The sequence below is a fragment of the Triturus cristatus genome, chromosome 9 (assembly GCF_964204655.1).
Source record: "Triturus cristatus chromosome 9, aTriCri1.1, whole genome shotgun sequence".
Lineage (NCBI taxonomy): Eukaryota > Metazoa > Chordata > Amphibia > Caudata > Salamandridae > Triturus > Triturus cristatus.
This window is the reverse complement of record NC_140592.1, coordinates 1,063,480,951-1,063,502,127: the sequence shown is the minus strand read 5'-3', so window position 1 is coordinate 1,063,502,127 and position 21,177 is coordinate 1,063,480,951.

Here is a 21,177-nt window from a genome sequence, read left to right as displayed (position 1 = left end):
TTATGTCAATGATTTCTTCCATGTCTCTCCAATTTCATGGTCCTTCACATGTAGGATGTGATGGTATGATCTGTTTGTTGTCCCAATGTTGTTACCATACCAAGTACCTTCCGACTGCAGAACGCCTCAGCATGTGTAGTAACTGACAACTATTACTACCTGCAGAACATGACAACAAACTGGAAAATCAAATATTAGTAGGTGACACTTGTTATAAGATAGCAAGAGCATTGAAAAACCTGAAGTTTCTTATTATCGATCAAGTGAGCATGTTGTTGAATCTAATGCTTGCATCATACATTTAAGAATGCAACAGGTATTAAAACAAACTATGACATACTATTTGGTGGCAAACATGTAATTGTATTTGGTAACCTACTACAACTAACACAAGTAAAAGGACAACATATTTTCAAGACACTTCTACATGATGTAACAAAAACTTCTCTTGGAAGTAGTGGCAATGTGAATATTTGAAAAGGATTTGAATACACAGAATTAGTCAAAAATGAGTGCCAAGCATCAGATGTGAAGTATGGATATATACTAAAGAACATCAGAGTAGGAGTTCTAACGAAAGAAGCAACACACACTTTGAAAAGTTGCCTTATCAGCAAATTATTTCCATTTGAATGTTACACCAGCACAACTAATGAATAATTACGTTAAAGAAAACTAGTCTATAGTTTGTTTAAAGCCAACCCTGCAAGAGTGCTCAAACTTTAAAGGACAATCAGCCTGACTGGAGAAAGATGATATTGTGAAATTTAGAGAAACTGATAAAATGGAACATCAGGGAGTAACAGAACTACTGAAAATTAAACTACAAGCAAAACTGGATACTTTGGCAAACTCTGTATCAAAAACTGCAGGATTAGAGAAGCAGTTACATCTCTGTAAAAACTGTTGTGTATTTATATGTCAGAATCTGAATGTTGAAGAAAGGTTAGTAAATGGTGCAATGTAAAAAGTTGAACATTCTGTTAACTATGCATACAGATATGACATTTAATACTTGATAATAAAATTTGATGAGGCTGATGGTGTCAAGAAGATTGGTCACTGTGTTGCAAGTTTCTTGTTAGTAAATGACTTATATGTTGTGGTAAATTTTAATTACCTAGACTTAATTTATGCGGTAATATTTCAATAAGAATAACTCAGTAAAAATAAGAGGCAGAATCCGTGGTATTTGAGGTTTTAAAATGGGATTTATTCCTTACAAAGGAATTGGTTCGAACCAGGCAATCGGATTCCGTCACCACGAAGGTTCGGGAAGGGATAGAGCAATACTTTATTGACAGGTTATCATATATATAGTCAATGCATTACAGTGAAGACATATGCAGAAGGCGTGACAGCTGAGAAGAGAGATAAGAATACACATACGTAATGAAAAAAGGCGTTACAATAGGCGTGCATAAGGGCGTGTACTAGAAACGTCATTATGATGATGACACAGGTGGGTGGATCCATAAGAGAATCCTGCAAAGTCAGCAGAAATATATGGCAGAGATGCGCGCACAGTAGCATGACGTGTGATTGACGTGTAACTGGAGGGTGAAGGGGACTTGACATTTAGCCCTACATGAGGAGACAGAAGTCTGGGATGTCAGAACAACCTAATCCCAAATCGTATCTAATATCTCGTGTTTAAGGAACTGTATTATCTGGAAGGAAAGGTCTCTCAGGCAGAGGCTATCCTATACTAACTACTAGTGCGTGTATAAGCGTCTATGTGTCTACATGAGATGCGAGGGGGCATGGGCCTACCATGGCAACAGAAGCCATGAATTACTTGCACGGAGACAGTAAGGCCGGGCCCTTTGCTCTGTAGCTGGAAGGATGTTTACCTAAACTACTAGACAGGAATGCATTTCTCGAGGAGCGGAGCAGATAACTTGAAGGCTGAATACAGTCTTGGCAGGCAACAGGCCGGGCCAGGCACCGTTAGCCGCGCAGGAAGTAAGACAAAGGTCATGGATACAGATGCAGGTCCAGGCTGGAGCATTCAGAGGCAGAAGGCAGGAAAAGCTCAATGGCAGAATTCAGGGCCTAACTTGCCAGAGCTGAAAAACGTGAAAAGTATACCATATAAAGATGGTGGCAAGGCATACTTAGGAACGGAATATCCGACACATTCATGGCGGATCTGAAAGAGGACATGTTAACGTTGGACGCATATGTATTTGCGTCTTCATAGCTTGAAGTGGAGGGAACACACATGTACTTGTAGCATGTACATGGAGCCGTTGGGGTCTAAGATAGGGGGCACAATTGATCATAAAAATTCATATTTCCTCATTCCCTCCTTGTCCCCTACGGACCCTTCATGAGATATCGATCCTCAGGAATCAATCAATCTGTTCATGTAACATCATTTGCTCTTCTTTCTTCTTCCGGGATTTCGAATTAGAACTTGAACGTGGAATACATGATGTGGCACACAGGCCGCAAATCGCTGGTCCACATTGTAGACACAGGCAGCAACTGAATACTATGAGAAGGCCAATACCTAGGAAAGATAGGACTTTCCATCCCCAGGCTGACAACACGCTCCAGAACCAACCGGACCATGTCCAGGTGCCTGGATTCTGATGTATCTGGCTTGCAATCTTATGAAGACGAGTTATAGCTTTATATACTGATGGTGCGTTTTCTGGAATGAAAACACAGCAACTTGATCCGATGACTCTACAGGCTCCGCCCCTATCGGCCAGGATGACGTCAAGGACAAGACGATTTTGGAGAACAACAATCCGCATCGCAGACTGCTCCTTTGTTAAGTTGCCTAGGGCAGAGGTAGTTTCATTCACTACAGCTTCAAGGGTTCTGGTTAATCTGCGTATCAGTTTACTATTAGAGACAACACCTATGTAGGGAAAGAGACCTTTATTGAAGTCTGTGTATTGTTCCCATGCTGTTTCAGTGTAGTCGACAATCGGGAGATCTCTCTGGGGTCTATTGTGTACTAGATGGGTATTTCTATGATAATCAGGAGGGGCTAGGAAAACAGGTGGCAGAAGGAATGCAATGTAACAGGTACCATCCCAATCTAGAGGTAAACGTATATATGCGGTATGACCACAAATGAAGTAGGAATGACGGGAAGCTCTAAATGTAGACTTGCCTTTATCACTGAATTCGATCACTGTAGTACATTTACTATGACCCAGGTGTACTGAACCATTCTTTCTTACACATAATTCACCTTTGACTGGTAATACGGACATATCAGGCAAGACTGATGCAGCTTCGGATTCAACATTCAGAATCATGAGGTAAGTGTAAAGTTACCTAATCCATATACTTCATTTTCTAGATCAGTTCCTGTCCTTTTGGGAAGTCCCTCCTTGTTAGGGTAGCAGGCTTTAAGCAAAACTAAGTTCAGGTTTCCCCATACCCAGTTGCTCTGGTAAACTACGGTATTTGAATCTAAAGATTTAATCAAACAAAACCATGCACCACAGGAACCATTGTGTGTGAATGGATACGGAAAGAGAGGCAGAACTCCCTTGTATTTCTGATAGGGAGGGAGTCGGCCACATATCCAACAATTTGTAGCGTTGTTGGCCTGATGGGAGTGATGTAACATACTAATGAATGTGTTGTTGCGCAGCGCAAGTCTGTAGGGCAACTCATGTGGAGGTAATTCGCTAAAAGAATGTTCGGCAGTAACATTGTAAGCAGAATGAGCACGCTTGAAAATAGGATAGTATATGTGCAACAGTATACTTGCAGCAATAATCAGAAGATTTAGAAAAAACATAATCAACAATGTCACTATACAGTGACTATGAAGTGATTTGCAATATGCACGTTTCTTGAGCTGTTTCTGTCTATCTCTCTCTCGATTTCGGTCTAGAGGATACATGTCAGAGACTAATTTAACTGACTCACCTAGGAGAGGACTTAAACAATCAAATTGTCTGACTTGCTAGACCTTAGTTTCAGTTTGTATTCTTGGGCAGCAGTTTTCTCGACCAGGGGAAGTTTTGAATCAGTCTGTGGAGGAGGGCAGGGCTGAGAGTTCAAATCAGAAGGCAGTCCATGAAATTTCTTGATATGGCTCGAGTGTAGCCAACCCTTGCGACCCTCAATCTTCACTGCTGTCCTCGTGGTCAGGAGTACTAATTTTGGCGTTTGCCAGCGAGGCTCCAGCGGGCTCCTCCTGTCGAAATTTCTTATAAAAACAAAATCTCCGGGAACCACTTCATGGGGCTTCACCTCGGTGTTGTCGGGAAAGGCTGCAGCTACCTGTGAATGGCAAGATTGTAGTGCAGACATCAAGGAAGCAAGGTAATCTGTCAGCATATTACAATCAACATCAGTGATTTTACGAGGTATAGGCGTCCCCCACATATTTGGTGGCCTACCGAAGACCACCTCGTACGGGGATAGCCCTGTTCGAGAATGTGCTATCATTCTCATGTAAAAGAGTGCAACTGGTAAGGCTACTATCCAGTCGACGCCTTTCTCTCTACAGATTTTAGAAAGTCTAATTTTCAGAGTCTGGTTGTGACGTTCCACGAGACCTGCTGCCTCGGGATGCCGGACACAGTGGAATTTCCATTGATAGCCTAACAGGAGTGAAATGTGTTTCATTAGCTCGGATGAGAACGGTTGGCCGTTATCTGAATACACGATACGGGGCAAACCATACCGTGGGAAGAATTCGCGAACCAGCTGCTTGGCAGTGGTCGGGGCAGTGTAATCTGAGACTGGATATGCTTCTGTCCAACGGGAAAGAGCGCATACAACTACGAGAACATATTTGAATCCTCGACAACGTTCCATCTGGATATAATCCATCTGGAGGACTTCAAAAGGGTGATCAGGAGGTTGAAATCCACCTTGCTCTACAGGTACGCCTTTACCTGGGTTGAACTGACAACAAATCATGCAAGTACGCACTTTCTGTTTGGCTGCAGCTCGTAAGTGTTTATTAAACCAAATGTTTTGAATACTGTCTAACATAGCTTTCTCTCCTAGATGTGCTGGACTATGTATTGTGTTAATGATAACTTGAACCATTGAGTCGGGGAGAAACCATGTAGATTTTCCCTTCGTCATCCATCCCTGATCTGTTTGGATCCCTCCTAGTTCAGTCCATTTCTTGATTTCCTCTGGTGTAGCATGTGTCTGTATGTCAATTACATCAAGGGCGGGATCCCTAACTGTCATGCAGTGTGTCGGTGTCGGAACTATTGTCTTTGTCAAGTCAGTTGCATGAGTTCTATTCTGTGCTGTTTGCTTAGCTGTTCGGTCTGCTAGGTCGTTACCCTGGGAAATGATATCGGTGACTTTTGTATGGGCTTTGCACTTCATGATAGATATCGCAGTAGGCAGATGTATTGCATCTAACAGAGCTTGAATGAGGGGACCGTGTTGAATGTTGGCACCGTGAGAAGTCAAATAACCTCTCTCTCGCCAAAGGACTCCGAAGTCGTGTACAACTCCGAATGCATAACGTGAATCTGTGTATATGTTGACTCTTTTATTTTTGGCTTGAATACAGGCTTGTGTCAGAGCGATGAGCTCTGCTGCTTGAGCTGACAATGTGTCAATACAATTTGTTTCAATAACTTCGGTGTCTGTCGTGACTGCGTAAGCGGCCACTAATTCTCCTGTACTTGTTCTCATGCATGAACCATCCACATAAAGTGTCAGGTCTGGATCTGGTAATGGAATGTCTGTCAGGTCTTGTCTGGGTTTCGTCGTAATAGCAATGACTTCAATGCAATCATGTGCCAATGGGTCTGTTCCACTTAATGGCAAAAGTGTGGCAGGATTTAATGTACTACAGCGTCTGATTTCTATGTGTGGCTGAAACAATGTTAATTCGTAACCTGTCAGTCGTGCTATAGTCAAGTGCTGAGTCTGAGTTCGGTTTAAAAGAACTTCCACGGAGTGTGGAACTTGCACTGTCAATTGATGTCCTAATACTATGGAATCGCTTTGTCTGATCGCTAAAGCTGTCGCTGCGACTGATTTCAGGCACGTAGGCAGAGCCTGGGCTACTTGATCTAATGTGCTAGAAAAATAAGCACACGGTTTGTGTGAACCTGCTTGTTCCTGAGTGAGTACTGACAAGGCAGTACCTTCGCGTTCTGTAACGAAGAGTGTAAAAGGCTTACTGTAACATGGTGTCGCTAAAACAGGTGCTTGACATAAGGCTTTCTTTAAGTCTTCAAAAGCTTGTGTATGTGCCTGAGTCCAAGGGAGGACAGTCGAAGTCGCTGCCTCCTGGGTTGTCAACTAAATGAGTGGCTTTACTAGAAATGCATATTGGGGAATCCATTGTCTACAGTACGAAGTGAGACCTATGAAGGCCCGCACCTCCTTTTGTGTCTTGGGTGGTGGCATGTTTACAATTAACTGGATGCGGTCAGGTGTGAGCTGTCTCCCCCCCTTGGACAGCAAGTGCCCAAGGTACACAACTTGCTGAACACAGAATTGCAGCTTCGAAGGGGACACCTTGTGCCCCTTGTCGGCCAGAAAATGTAAAACCGTCAGTGATGCTTTTTCACATTCGGGTTCGCTTCGGGCGGTGATCAGCAGATCATCGACATACTGAAGCAGGGCAGTGTTAACAGGCATGTGGATACTGTCAAGTTGTCTTTTCAGTGCTTGGCTATAGATGCTGGGGCTTTCTGTGAATCCTTGAGGTGCGCGTGCAAATTTGAAGCTTCGTCCATTTAAACTAAATCCGAACAAATATTGGCTTTCCGGATCGATTGGGACGCTAAAGAAAGCGTTCTTGAGGTCAATTACAGTAAAGAACGTTGCTTCTGAATCAATAGCTGTCAATAATGAAGAGATATCTGGAACCACGGGATATTGTGGTACAATGCATTTATTCAATTCGCGCAGATCAATAATCAATCGATAAACTGGGGGTGCCTTTGGATCAGTTCGTTTAAGAACCGGAATTATCGGAGAATTACATACATTGGAGTCGGTTTCCACAACCACTCCTTGTGCAATGAGCTCGTCAATGATTTGCAGCAAAGCCACTACAGCATCTGGAGGTAACTTGTATTGTCGAATTCGTGGTAATACCACTCCTGCTTTGAGTGTGACTCGATATGGTGTAATGTGCATACAACCTACATCAGTGGGGCCTTGTGCCCATAAATGTGCAGGGACATTCTGTAACCTGTGATCCATGTCTCTAAATACATAGTGACCTTTAAAGTCACGCAAAAATAGTCGTACCCCCTCCGGGGAACAACATATTACAGCTCCTAGAGCTTTCAGTGTCTTTATACCTAACAAGTTTTCTGGGCATGATTTCGTAAGCAATAAATCTGTAGTCCGTGTCAATGGACCAACTACAACAGGAAGAGGTTGCGATACTTCATTAACAATAGGCTTTCCTGAAAATCCAAGGGAAACATTCTGTGAGCCTGAGAGGGGTGCCCCTGGAACCTCGTCGTGACTTATAGTTGTTCTGCTTGCCCCTGTATCAATTAGAAACTTTCTGTCTTTCCCTAATACTTGACTATGTACATAAGGACCCTCTTGATCTACGGGAACCTCAATAAGGGGTAAGCCAACTTCCCTCTCTAGGCTGTTTCATGTGTATCGCTGATAATCGGGGTAGTCATTTTGTGCATACTGGTACATCTGTTGTGTCGTGTTTTGTGTTGCGGCAATTGGCTGTGGCTGTGGTACCGCTACGGTCTGTTGTGCAGCTTGCATAGGCTGTACATTCTGAGGTACTTGTTGTTGGATCTGATCCTGTCTAGGTGGACGTGGTCTCTCCTTGGTTTTACCCGTAGAGATATTATGTTTCAGAACTGCGCAATCGTTTATATAATGACCTGGCTGTTTACAATAGTTGCATGTCCCTTTAACAGGAACCGCTGAATTGTTGGACTGTGTCGCACCCTTTTTATGACTGTCAGCTGGAACTGACTGGGCGACTAGCATTTTCATTTTCGTGTCTTTCATACGTCTTTGTTCGTGTTCTTGTTCTTCTCTAATTCTATTTTGGTGGTACTGTAACATTTGCAACATTTGTGACGGGGTATTTGCTTGCCAAGAGCTCTCTACTTTCAATACTCTGTTCTTAACCTGAGGCAAGGAATTCTCAACTAGTTTTGTTACAAAAAGATGTGGATATGAATCGCTACTTGCTTTCAGGCCGCTATTAATACCAAAACATTTTTCAAATCGGGAATAAAAATCACTAGTGTCTTCATCGGGTTTCTGTTTGCAAGCTGAGATTGCTCCCCAGTCTTCCTTTTTCGTAGTTAATAAACGTGGCAATACTTGTACTAATAATCCTGGTAATGCTTTAGTTTTGTCTCCAAGCCCTAGGCCTGCAGTTCGGGCATTTTCTTCGTTTTCCAATGCTGTCCAATCAATCTTTTGTTCTCCCACCTCCCACTCTTTTTCTTTGAGTTTCTCGTAAATACCGGCAGGCAATAATACTTTCAATATTTTCATAATGTCAGGATAGGTATAATCACCCATGAGTAACATGTCTTTTATTTCACGGTGGAAACCTGCTGGATCTCTGTCATGGCTGGGCACTAATTTTTTCATTTCCAATAGTTCTATTTTAGTTATAGGCGTGTACACAAACACGCGTCTAAAAGTCCAGAAAGCTTTATTCGATTTTGAAATTAAAATCATAAAAGCGTACATCAGAATATTCATACATATACATATAAAGATAAAAATTCTAAAAAAGATTCGATTATACATACTCAAAGCCAATCAGTATAGTCTCATGTTAATAGAAAGTTCATCAAATTACAAGAGAATCTATTTAAAATTAGTACATTGAGCTCCGAAACTTAACAGCCAGCTTTAAAAAGCTTGTTAGTGCGATAGTAGTACATTCGTTGTCCAGCTGTAATAACCTGATCATAGCCAACCTACAAGAACGTAATCCCCAAGACTTTAAAAGTGGTTTCAGAAATGCCCCCCTGGGAAGATGATAGAATTTACAGAAGAGGACACAATGGATATTAGATTGAGCAGAGGTGTCATCACAGGGGCAGGGTGGGAGTTCATTCGACCAGGAGTTGCAAAGAGGGAAAGCAATCATACGATAGAAACTTCCAAATCTAAGGCGAGTGAGAAGCATTCGGGCATAACAAGAAGGCTGAGTTAATAAATAGTTTTGGAGACCTTCTTGCATGGTTATTTTTTGGTAGTTGAGAACTGAATTTTTTATTTTTTTCAAATTCCATCTTTTAGTTATAAGATGGTTTGAAGCCAGCTCTCTTAAGGTCTTTCTAGAAACCGACTCCATGGTTGAAGGCTCCATAAAAAACTCAGGATGGCCAAGGTCAATCATCATATTTTTTACATATGTGAGCCATTTAATGTTGGTTACTCCGTCGAGACTGAGACAATCAGTGATCAAGTCTCTATTAAGTTTGGTTTGCGGAGTAGTCCAAATCTTATGCCACAAAAGTAGAGGCGCAATTTTAATAGTGTCTAGTATGTACAGCAGGCCCAATTCAATATGTATAAAAAAGGTCGATGTAGATTTTGAAACTCCTAGTAAGTAGCACAAAAATTGATTTTCAGTTTTTTGTAATAGTTGTGCGTTTGCAATACCCCAGAGACCAGCTCCATAGGTGGCAGTAGAAATACATTTGGCCTTGTAAAGAACAATGAGCTCTTTAACTGGTCTGCCACCTAGTTTAGCTGAGAACTGTTTTAGCGCGCCAATAGCTCGGGTGAGGGCCAAATTCCTAGCGTTTATCGCTGTGTGCCAATTTCCCCTCCGGTCAAAATGTATTCCTAGATAGGAGAAGTTGTCCGTGGTCTCGATTCTGCTGTTATCTAAAAAGATAGAGCAGGGCAATTTCTTTGTTCCCGGACCACATGCCATCGTGTAAGTTTTTGCAATATTCATTTTTAGCCCTCGTTCATTCATATAAGTTGCAAACTTCAAGACGGCCCTCTGTAGGCCTATCTTGTTCCGAGACATAATGGCGGCATCATCAGCATAGAGCAGTATTGGGGTCGGAGCTCCTAAAATTTTTGGATAGTCATGCTGTGATTCTATTAAATATTGTCCAATAGAGTTTATGTATAGGGTAAAAAGAAGGGGGGCTAAAATGCACCCCTGTCGTACCCCTCTCTTAATAGAGAATTTGTCAGAACACTCGCCTTTGTTTCCAAAACGGACTCTAGCGCCTGCATCACGATACAGAGTTTTAATGAATACTAGGATGTTAGAATCTAAGCCCATTTCAGATAATATGGACCATAGTAACTCATGGTTCACGCAATCAAATGCGGAACTCAGGTCCACGAATGTAACAAAAAGGTTTCCCTTTTTTGCCTCCGTATATTTAGATAAAACTAAGGCCAAGTTTAAACTCTGTTCTATTGTCCCTTTTCCTGGACTGAAACCATACTGTAGATGGGATAATACATTATTTTCCTCTGCCCAAAGTTGAATTCTATTTAAAATTGCCCTCGCTGCTACCTTCATTAAAGCATCTAAAAGTGAAATTGGGCGGTAGCAGGTTGGGACATTTCTGTCTCCTTTCTTAAAAATAGGGACGACTATAGCTTCAGACCAGGATGGTGGGAGCCCATGTCGATTAAAATTGTTTAAAACATTCGTTAGCATGGGAGCCCAAAGGTCAATGCCTGCCTTGTAGACATCCATCGGGACGCCGTCAGGGCCTGGGGCTTTACCTGAAGGACTGTCTTTAATTGCCTTAGTGATCTCCATGCAATTGAAGGAGATCCCTATTGGGAATATAATCGGTAAAATAGTGGGTGGTTGAAGGATGACTCCGTCAATCAGGGGGTAACCATAATTAGGATTTCCTGAGTTGTCATATAAGTTTTTAAAGTGATCTACCCAGATTTCCCCGTTTATAGCCATGTCTATAACATCGGTCTGATTTCGCTGTACATAAGGAGCGTTAACCGCTTTCCAGAAAGCTGTATTATCCCTCGATTTGGATGCAGCAATTAAGGCCGACCAGGCCTCTCTCTTTAAAATCTGTTTCCTGGTTTTTATGGCCAGATAATACAGTTTTCTTGCTTTACTAATCTCGGCCGGTGATCTGATAATTTCGTTCAAGGCCCTTTTTAGGTTTTGAAGAGCTTTAGTACAATTTTTGTCAAACCAACCATGGCCTATTTTAGTATTAGGTTGACGCTCTTTGGTTAATAATGTTTTCAGTTCAGATTGAATTTTTAAAAAGGGAGTCAAGAGTACTGATGACTCCTCTGTTTCTGTTAGACAGGCTAATATATCGGGTAGGCTAGTTCCCATTAAGGTACGTAGAAGAGCGGCAGGGTCAACCCTGTCCCATTTTATAGAATAGCCATTTTTTGTGGCCAAGTTTATATTAAAATGGTAATTAGTTATGTCTACAGGGGTCTCCTGGACCGTTCTAATTTTAAGATTGAAAACAATTGGATAGTGATCACTGAAGAAAACATTAAGCGTTTCCCAGGAGATAACAAATCCTTCATTAGATGGAGATAGAAGAGTAAAATCAATAGTCGAATTGCATCCCCGCCCGTGAAAGGTTGGTTTAAAGGGGATATTTGGGGTGCAAAGTTCGTTAATAAAAAACAGGTTAAAATGAAAAAGCATGTGATTAAGAGTGTCGCCCAGTTTTGAATGAGCAAAATGTGTAGGGTTGTCGTCCTTATGTTTACCAAGGCCGCAAATGCCTTTGAAAACATGTGGGCAGATGGTACAATTGAAATCGCCCAACCAGATCAACACCGACTCACCCTTTCTCTGGGTCTTAAAAACATTGACACTCGTCATGAGATTATCGATCTGGCTTTCTAGATTGCTACTAGGGATATTATTATAAAAATTTATGAGGGTTAGAGATATTTCCCGCCCCCAACTAACATTTAAAATCTGGTAAAACTCAGTGAATGTATGCCTCAGTACCTTAATGCCCTGCGTTATTGAAACATAAATGCTCAGACCTCCTTTATTTCTCCCCTGAGAGGTTATTTGTGCGGGAGCATGGAAGGTCTGGTAACCCGGGATGTGGAGTTCATCTATAGCCCACGTTTCCTGGAGGCAGATAAGGCTGTAACAGGTAACTATGTCTAGCCACGGTTGGTGTGATATTTTATTAGAAAGGCCTGCGACGTTCCAAGAGATGATGTTATCAGCATCCCCAATTTCCCTCATGACGAGAGCATTTTTATTTTCAGATCTTACTTTTAAGATTTGGGGGAGAGGGGAGCTGAGAGGTATTAAACGGTCACAATTGGGAGTAGTCGCGGGGTGTAGATTATCACCACTGGCTTGTGGCTGTTCAAAGGGGGCCACACAGTTTAGAATTCCCGTATTACAAGTATTAGCAATATCCGTTCCAGGATATGAAGTTACAGCATGGGTATTAGAAGTCAAGATAGGAACTCCACATAAATCAGACCCCAGGCTGGAATCTATCTGTCAATCAGGATCTTCCAGATCTGTAAGTGCCTCAAAGCGATTTGTGACTGATATAGGCCAGGTTGAATACTGTGGTAAGCTATGAGTGTGCTGATGTTGGGGAGGATAAGGCCTGTCTGGAAAGGGTGAAAAGGAAGGAGATGCCTTCCAGCGACTAGGGTTTCTAGGATGTTGGAACAAAGGGACAGTATTAATAGATCTTAAGTAGTGGGGCGCTGCAACTGATCTTATATATCTGGGCGGCCTACGGATAGTACTGTTCCCTTGAAGAGTAAGGAGGGATTGGGGATAAAAATAGCTCAAAACCCGTGTTGATATTCCTTCTACTCCTCTTTCTAGGAACCAGTCCGCTATATAAGTGACTACTTTCTGATCTTTGAAATTTATAGTCACAATGTCACCTTCTATATCTTTAGGTCTACACCCAAGCCAGGTCAGCCTTCGCACAAATAAAATCTCACCATTAAGATCTGAGGGCAGAGGTCTGTTCTTACTTAACCAGTATATTACTTTGTTTTTAAGTTCCGCAAACCCCTCCTTCTTTCCTGGACTTAATTTGGGCACACCCGTAAGTATAATAACATATGGAGCAGATTCGGGTGGTAAGTCAATATATTCATCCACTTTGTTAGAAAACTGTCGAAGGTTTGGCTCCCCGGAAATTCTGATGTTTTTTCCTTCTAGTGTTTTTTGCGGGGTTACTTTTTCCTTCTCTGCTAAGGAAGTAGGCACAGTTTCAGAGACAACTGAAATGGCTGGAGGCTGAGTGTTTGTGTCTTTAGCCAATGCTGCGTCTCTGCCAGGGGTCATAACTGGATATTTCCTCTGGTCAACAGTTGTTTGATAAATAACCAGATCCTTCAATAAAGAACCGTTTGAGGAGGTTACAGTCGTTAGAGTGTCTAATTGCTCGGCTAGCCGTTTTATTCTCTCATAGAGAGGTAAAAGAAGTGACTTTACAAGTTGTTCAAGTCTCTGGAATAGACAATCATTGGGGTCACGGGCAGAAGGAGGCATAGTGTCTTTACATTTTGAAGGGCCGGGGGATAACCTCGGCACCTTGGAACAGCTACCTATTGTTCCTGCACCGCCCCTCTTTCTTTTCAAAGTTGCCACAAGTCTGGGTTGTTTAGGAGAAGTCTTTTTCCTAATAGGCCTTGATTTTATTTTAAGAGGCGTATTCAGTGATTCCCCTTCCATTTCGAGGAGTGGAGAAGTCGTCGCACCTGTATTAATGGTAATTAAGTCCCGCTGAGAGTCCGTTGTCAGTGGCAGGTCCTGCAAAAGTAGCGGTATGCCCGGGTCGCTGAGTTGGGCAGAAGTATTTACCAGTTTGTTTGTTACAGGTAGGGGAGACGGAATCAACTGTATAGAACCCAGAGAGGAACGTTTGTCTGAAAGTAAGCCATGGGACAGACGACGTTCCGTGTCCGCTATTTCATTGTCCAACTTCGAAACAGCTTTGGCTAGGAAGTGGTCAAGAGTCCCTTTCCGTGGACCTCCCAAGAGTGTAGTCTTGCCTTTGGGTGGCTGTATAGGCGGGGTTATAGGCATACTTGATATATGGGCCCAGGCAATGAAGAGGTATAAATATACGCGTACTGTAAACACTGAAGATGCAAGGATTAAAATATGGTGTTTACCGCGAACTATGAGAGGAGATATATGAAATATCTTACTTGTGGCTGTCAAGAGTGGTAGCCCAGCCCAGCCTCTTCCGGCCCCGGACGGCCACAGACGGTCCCGCCCTTGTCCCGGGCTTCTCCCGGCGCTGCCCGCGCGCGGTCCCGCGACGCGGTTATCCCGGTGATCTTTTAAGCGCCTCCTTGGCGCCAACCCAGCGTCGGCGTGTCCTCAGCCGCTGGGGGTTGTGGGTATTGTAGTCGCGTCCCCGCTCCGCGGCCGCAGGTGGTGGTAGCGGCGGCGGGGGACGAGAAAGCAGGAGCAGTAGAGGGTCTCGCTGGCAAAGTAAGTTTCAGTCCCGTAGTCCGTGAACGCTACACTGAGCCCGCTCAGTCGTTATCCCGGTGATCTTTTAAGCGCCTCCTTGGCGCCAACCCAGCGTCGGCGTGTCCTCAGCCGCTGGGGGTTGTGGGTATTGTAGTCGCGTCCCCGCTCCGCGGCCGCAGGTGGTGGTAGCGGCGGCGGGGGACGAGAAAGCAGGAGCAGTAGAGGGTCTCGCTGGCAAAGTAAGTTTCAGTCCCGTAGTCCGTGAACGCTACACTGAGCCCCGTGTCTAAAAGTATTATCATCATTTCTAACTGGGTGCACTTCGCGTAAGGGATTCTATCTGTCTAAGTAATACGTCTTTCTTTCCATGGAGGGAGCTGGATCATGCTCTGGACATAAAAAGGCACTATATCTGTGTCGATATTCTAGAATTACTTTAATTAGATCGGTACCTAGACCTCTCCATTTATTCATCAGTAGGTCTATCAGTATATCAGGTAGGGGACCAGGATCGGAGTGTTGGCCTTTATATAATATAAGGAGGTGTTGTATCATGTATATACCAGCTAAACGCTGTTCGTCTGGTGAAAGATTCAAAAACGTATGTACTAGCGCGTCATCACTATATTTATCAGAACTGTCAGCCCATTGTACTGCTAACCTGGCTAATTCTTGTTCATCCATAGAATCGAGTACATGGTACCCCATTCGTTCTTGAAGTATTTTATCAGTAGCCTGAAATAAATGTTCCGGGGTCTTTGGATTCGACATGGCTGCTTGAAAAATTCTCTTACTTTCTGGACGTATCGGACGTATTGAATTATTGAAGGATCTTCCCTTACCTACATAAGCTATCGTTTCTCTAGCTGGTAATTGTAATTGTCCTGCTGTCATTTCTAGCTGTTCCTCCTCCCCCGAGGACTCGGCTTTATCTGCATCTATTTCTCTTTCAGGCTGTTCTCTTTCACATATTTGTTCTACTGTTTTTCTGATCCTTCGGCACATACTTTCTATACTATTCTGTTTATCATGTTTTCCGTCTGCTATATTCTGGCCCCATTTGTTAAGTGCTCTCATTTCTTCCGCGTCTACACCTGGCCTATCTCGGTGTCTTATCAGGCAGTTTATGAAGAAGCGTAACAACAGTTTTTGCGTGTCCACTTTCTGGTATGCCATGGCCTCGCCTATACTTTCAGGACCTTGCCCTGTTTGGACAAAGTGATATATTTTGTCTAGATGATCAATCATTCCTGGTAGTATCATTAAATAGTTCGCAACTCGTCGTAGACGTACTGATGATAGCATCATTCTATCGTCTTTACCTGGTACTGGATCATATCTACAATCTGTAAGAGGCTCTTTAAATATGTCATAATTCGCTGTTTGTGGTGTACGTTGGTGTGCTAAATCCCTATAAGTCAATCGACGCACTGATGGCGGCGTATGAAAACTTCCTGTCGCACCTCCTGAGGTGCTAGGTCCAAAAGGATTCGTTGGGTGTAAGGTAGGAAGAATAGGTGCAGGAAGAAGTGAAGGAACGGGCGGAAGGTTTGGAACGGACGGAGGAGTATGTTGCTGCAGAAGTGGGGGCGGATTATCTCGGGGTCGAGCGCCATTAGCAGGTGGTGTGCGTGGCGGCAGAGTATTAACATATTCGGGGGCTACATCGTCTAAATAGGAAGAAAGGAAAATGTCCTTTGCGGTCTTGGGGTGCAATTTAGTCGGAAGCAATGGAGGTGGCAGATCTTTTGGTACTTCCAGGGTGGCCTTAGGTAAACCCTCGGCCAGAAGAGGATACATACCATTCATAAGAGTGTTTCGTTGTCTGTCTACTTGTTCTGCTTTTACTCGGATACCTTCCTCAATTAATACATTTTCTCGGGCTTTTTCTGAATCCTCCCTACTTTTCTCTTCTTTTCTGAGCGCTTTCTCTGTGCGTCTATGCGATTCTTTACGCCATAATTCAATGGCATCTTTTTGTGACTGTCTGGCTTTCTTTTTCCATAATGCTTCTTCTACTCTCATGATGCAATCTGCATCCCATGTCCCAGCAACGGGCCATCTCTGATTCTCTGCTAAATCCTTGGTATAGTCTACCCACAATTCGAGATATAATACGGCATCTAGGCCATGCTTATGGTACATAAAGTATCCTGGAGTGTCCCTAGGTGGAATGGGAACGGCTTCCTCGAGTATCCCTTTTCTAGTTTTTATCTGTCTTAATTTTGAGAATAACGGCATCTTAAACCTTGCTACTTGGTTCATACTTGGACTTGAACACAATTAATACAAAAAACACAGTAATGAAGATCGAACAATCACTCATACCACGACATTTAAAACATATTAAAACATTTTAAAACGAACAATGATAATTAGAATAAAACTAGCTAACTGCATAATACTAGATGTACTGCTAAACAGCACAGATACACTGCTGAAACAGTGCAGACCAGGTCTGTGTACCCAAACCCGTCTTGACCGGCACAAACCAATGCGCACGTCTAGATGCGTCCCCAGCAACGGTACTCACCGGGAAGCACGGAACGGAACAGAAGGCCTCGGAAAGTCTGGACTGGACTAGACCAGACTGGACTGGACTCGACTCGTGACGTAGATACTTCGGAACTTCGGAATCTGGTGGGCCTCTGTATACCTCGGATCTTGCTCTCTCAGCTAGGCTCTGGTCGAGATCCTCCGCACTCCTCACCGCCTCGTCTGGTTGTTGATCGCAGCCTCAGTCACCTCCGTTGGCCTGAGGGAGATACAGGAAATCCTGCGGGTACGCGTAGTTGTCCGTCCGGCTGTGGCAGGAGACCGGGTCTGCAACGCACCTCCGGCGCGTGGGGTGTGGGAGGTGTCCCTGTTCGGGCGCCAATTATGTGGTAAATTTTAATTACCTAGACTTAATTTATGCGGTAAAATTCAATAAGAATAACTCAGTAAAAATAAGAGGCAGAATCCGTGGTATTTGAGGTTTTAAAATGGGATTTATTCCTTACAAAGGAATTGGTTCGAACCAGGCAATCGGATTCCGTCACCACGAAGGTTCGGGAAGGGATAGAGCAATACTTTATTGACAGGTTATCATATATATAGTCAATGCATTACAGTGAAGACATATGCAGAAGGCGTGACAGCTGAGAAGAGAGATAAGAATACACATACGTAATGAAAAAAGGCGTTACAATAGGCGTGCATAAGGGCGTGTACTAGAAACGTCATTATGATGATGACACAGGTGGGTGGATCCATAAGAGAATCCTGCAAAGTCAGCAGAAATATATGGCAGAGATGCGCGCACAGTAGCATGACGTGTGATTGACGTGTAACTGGAGGGTGAAGGGGACTTGACATTTAGCCCTACATGAGGAGACAGAAGTCTGGGATGTCAGAACAACCTAATCCCAAATCGTATCTAATATCTCGTGTTTAAGGAACTGTATTATCTGGAAGGAAAGGTCTCTCAGGCAGAGGCTATCCTATACTAACTACTAGTGCGTGTATAAGCGTCTATGTGTCTACATGAGATGCGAGGGGGCATGGGCCTACCATGGCAACAGAAGCCATGAATTACTTGCACGGAGACAGTAAGACCGGGCCCTTTGCTCTGTAGCTGGAAGGATGTTTACCTAAACTACTAGACAGGAATGCATTTCTCGAGGAGCGGAGCAGATAACTTGAAGGCTGAATACAGTCTTGGCAGGCAACAGGCCGGGCCAGGCACCGTTAGCCGCGCAGGAAGTAAGACAAAGGTCATGGATACAGATGCAGGTCCAGGCTGGAGCATTCAGAGGCAGAAGGCAGGAAAAGCTCGATGGCAGAATTCAGGGCCTAACTTGCCAGAGCTGAAAAACGTGAAAAGTATACCATATAAAGATGGTGGCAAGGCATACTTAGGAACGGAATATCCGACCCATTCATGGCGGATCTGAAAGAGGACATGTTAACGTTGGACGCATATGTATTTGCGTCTTCATAGCTTGAAGTGGAGGGAACACACATGTACTTGTAGCATGTACATGGAGCCGTTGGGGTCTAAGATAGGGGACACAATTGATCATAAAAATTCATATTTCCTCAATGTGCAGCAAAAAAAGTTTCTGGTGTCACATGCATATGCTGTAACAATACAAAAATCACATGGGTTAGGTGTAGATGCAGCTTTTGTAAATATTGGAAGTACTATATTTGAAGAAGGAATGTCATATGTAGCATTGGCACAAATTAGAACATTGTCCAGTTTGTTTTTGATGGACTTTGATGAAAAAAAAAGTTAGTACTGATGCTGGCTGCGTAAGGAATTACAAAGAGATTAAGGAGTGTATTTGCTCCTCATTTAGGCCAGTACCCATGTTTATGAGGAAGGAGTAATCTGGCCTAAGCAGAAGATTACAAAAGAGAGTACAAATGATGAACAAAAGGATGTAGAAAAGGAAAGTCCCCAACAATCAAAGAAAAGGAAACTAGTAATGTATGTATGTATTTGGTATTTGTTAATTGCATATATCACCCGTAGGTCTCATAGCGCTAGCCTATACTCAGGGATCAGAAGAACAGGAGGGGAGAGACCGTCTGAGAGGAAGAGCTAAAATAGCCAGGTTTTGGGGGATCTGTGGAATTTCTTATGATCGATTTCCAAGAGGAGATATAGAGGCAATGTGTTCCATGTCACAGGAGCAGTTCTGGAAAAGGATCTGCCACCGTTCTTGGCTGTGTGGATCTTAGGTAGAGTTAAAAGTTGTTTACTGGTGGAGCGAAGGGTTCTTACTGGTTGATGTTTTATAATTTTCTTGGCCAGATAATGCGGTCCTTTACAGTTGAGGGTTTTGTGTACCAGACAGCATAGTTTAAAGTTGATCCGCTTTCTGATGGGAAGCCAGTGACGGGTCTTCAGGCTGGGATCCAAGGGCGAGTGGGGGGGAGGTGTAGGACCAGCCTAGCTGCAGTGTTCTGCAGGACCTGAAGCTTTGTTAGATTTTCTTCATTAATGGCTGCTAGTAATGTGTTGCCGTAGTCCAAGTGGCTTATAATTAGTCCCTGTACTAGGGGAATGCGAGAGGATTTAAAGATTTTTCTGAGGCTGCACATTAGACCATAGCAGGTGCGCACCACATTATTAACGTGATCCGACATGGAGAGTTTGTTGTCGTTCTTATCACACCCAGATTGCGGGCTGCCATCTTGGGTGAGGGGCAGGGTCTTAGGGAGGGCGGCCACCAGTCATTGGTCCATAGTTTTTGTGCATCACCAAAGAGCATTATTTCTGTTTTACTTGCGTTGAGTAGAAGATGATTGTTAGTCATCCAGTTATTCACGCCCGTCATGCATTGCTTGAATCTGTGTTTAGTGTCTGTAGGATCGGGTCCACGGGCAATTAGCAATTGCGTGTCATCCACGTATGACACTGTTTCAAAGCCATAGGTTTTGATTATCTTGGCTAAGGGAGACACATATAAATTAAAAAGTGTAAGGCTTAGGATGGATCCTTGTGGAACACCCTTATCAATGGTCTGGCTCCTGGAGGTGGAGGTTCCTATTTTGGCCTTGGATGATCGGTCTGTCAGGCAGCTCTTGAGCCAGCTCAGTGCGGGGCCCTCGACACCAAGCTCCAACAGGCACTCCAAAAGGATGCCATGGGAGATGGTGTTGAAAGCCGCTGACAGGTCAAGTGAGACCAGGATGGCAGATTGTCTGGCGTCAAGAGAGAGCCTGATGTTACCGACCATCCTTAGTAAGGCTGTTTTGGTGCTGTGAAAAGCCCGAAACCCTGATTGAGAGGGGTCCAGCAGGTTATTGCTTTCTAGGTTATTGAATAGTTAGCTATTGACCAGTAATTCCATGACTCTACCAAACAGGGGTAGGAGAGTGATTGGTCGGTAGTTGGAGAGAGAGAGAGTTGGAGAGTTCCAGAGTGACGCTACGGTGGATTGAGATAACGAAAGATTGAAGATTCTGGTCAGATTGGGGAGAAGGGCAGGTCCAAATTTGGATAGAATCTGGGAGGAGGTCTGTAGGTGAACCGGAATTAATCCTAGTTAGGGTGGAAGATACTTCTTCTTCGGTGACTACGCCAAATTCTCTAAGAGAGTTTGCATGCGGAAGGTGGTTCTCGGCGTGTCTCTCTCTTGGTAGCATGTCGGTCGGTTGCGGAAAGAGTTTGTGAATGTCATTTATTTTGTTCACAAAAAAGGATGAGAGGGAGTCGACCCACTCCAGTGAGGCATTCTGCGTTGGTTGACAGGAGGGGGGGGTTGGTGAATTCCTTCACAATCTTGTACAGCTCTTTGTGAGAGTTGGAGGCTTGATTTATTCTGTTACCTAAATATATTTTACACAGTAGCACAATTAGATCTGTTTCAGGATTACAACATCTTATAGATCTGTCTACTGGATCAGTAGTATTTACTGTCAATATTCAACAAGATGCACAAGAATTTGCCATGGTGATGCTAGTAGTATTGTAGGAAGAAGAAGTACATGCTAATAACTTATTTGGATTAAGTTACAAATTAGAGCATAAGAGTGAAGATTGTCAATTCACCTTCACTACAGCAGTCAATTTGGAGTGCTTCCTGTACTTGACATTACCAGATTGTAAAACTGTACCTTTTCAGCAATTGACCAACAAAGCCAACCAAAATATGACCAGCTCAAACTGCAACTCAGAGCTTCTATCTACATCGTTTCTACAAAGAACAGAAATACCGAAATACCAAACTTTATAGCAGGACAAATATCAATTTAAGGAAGAACTTTTACTACTTTGGCAATCATCTTTCATGAAGGAGTCAATACAATGTCTGGAT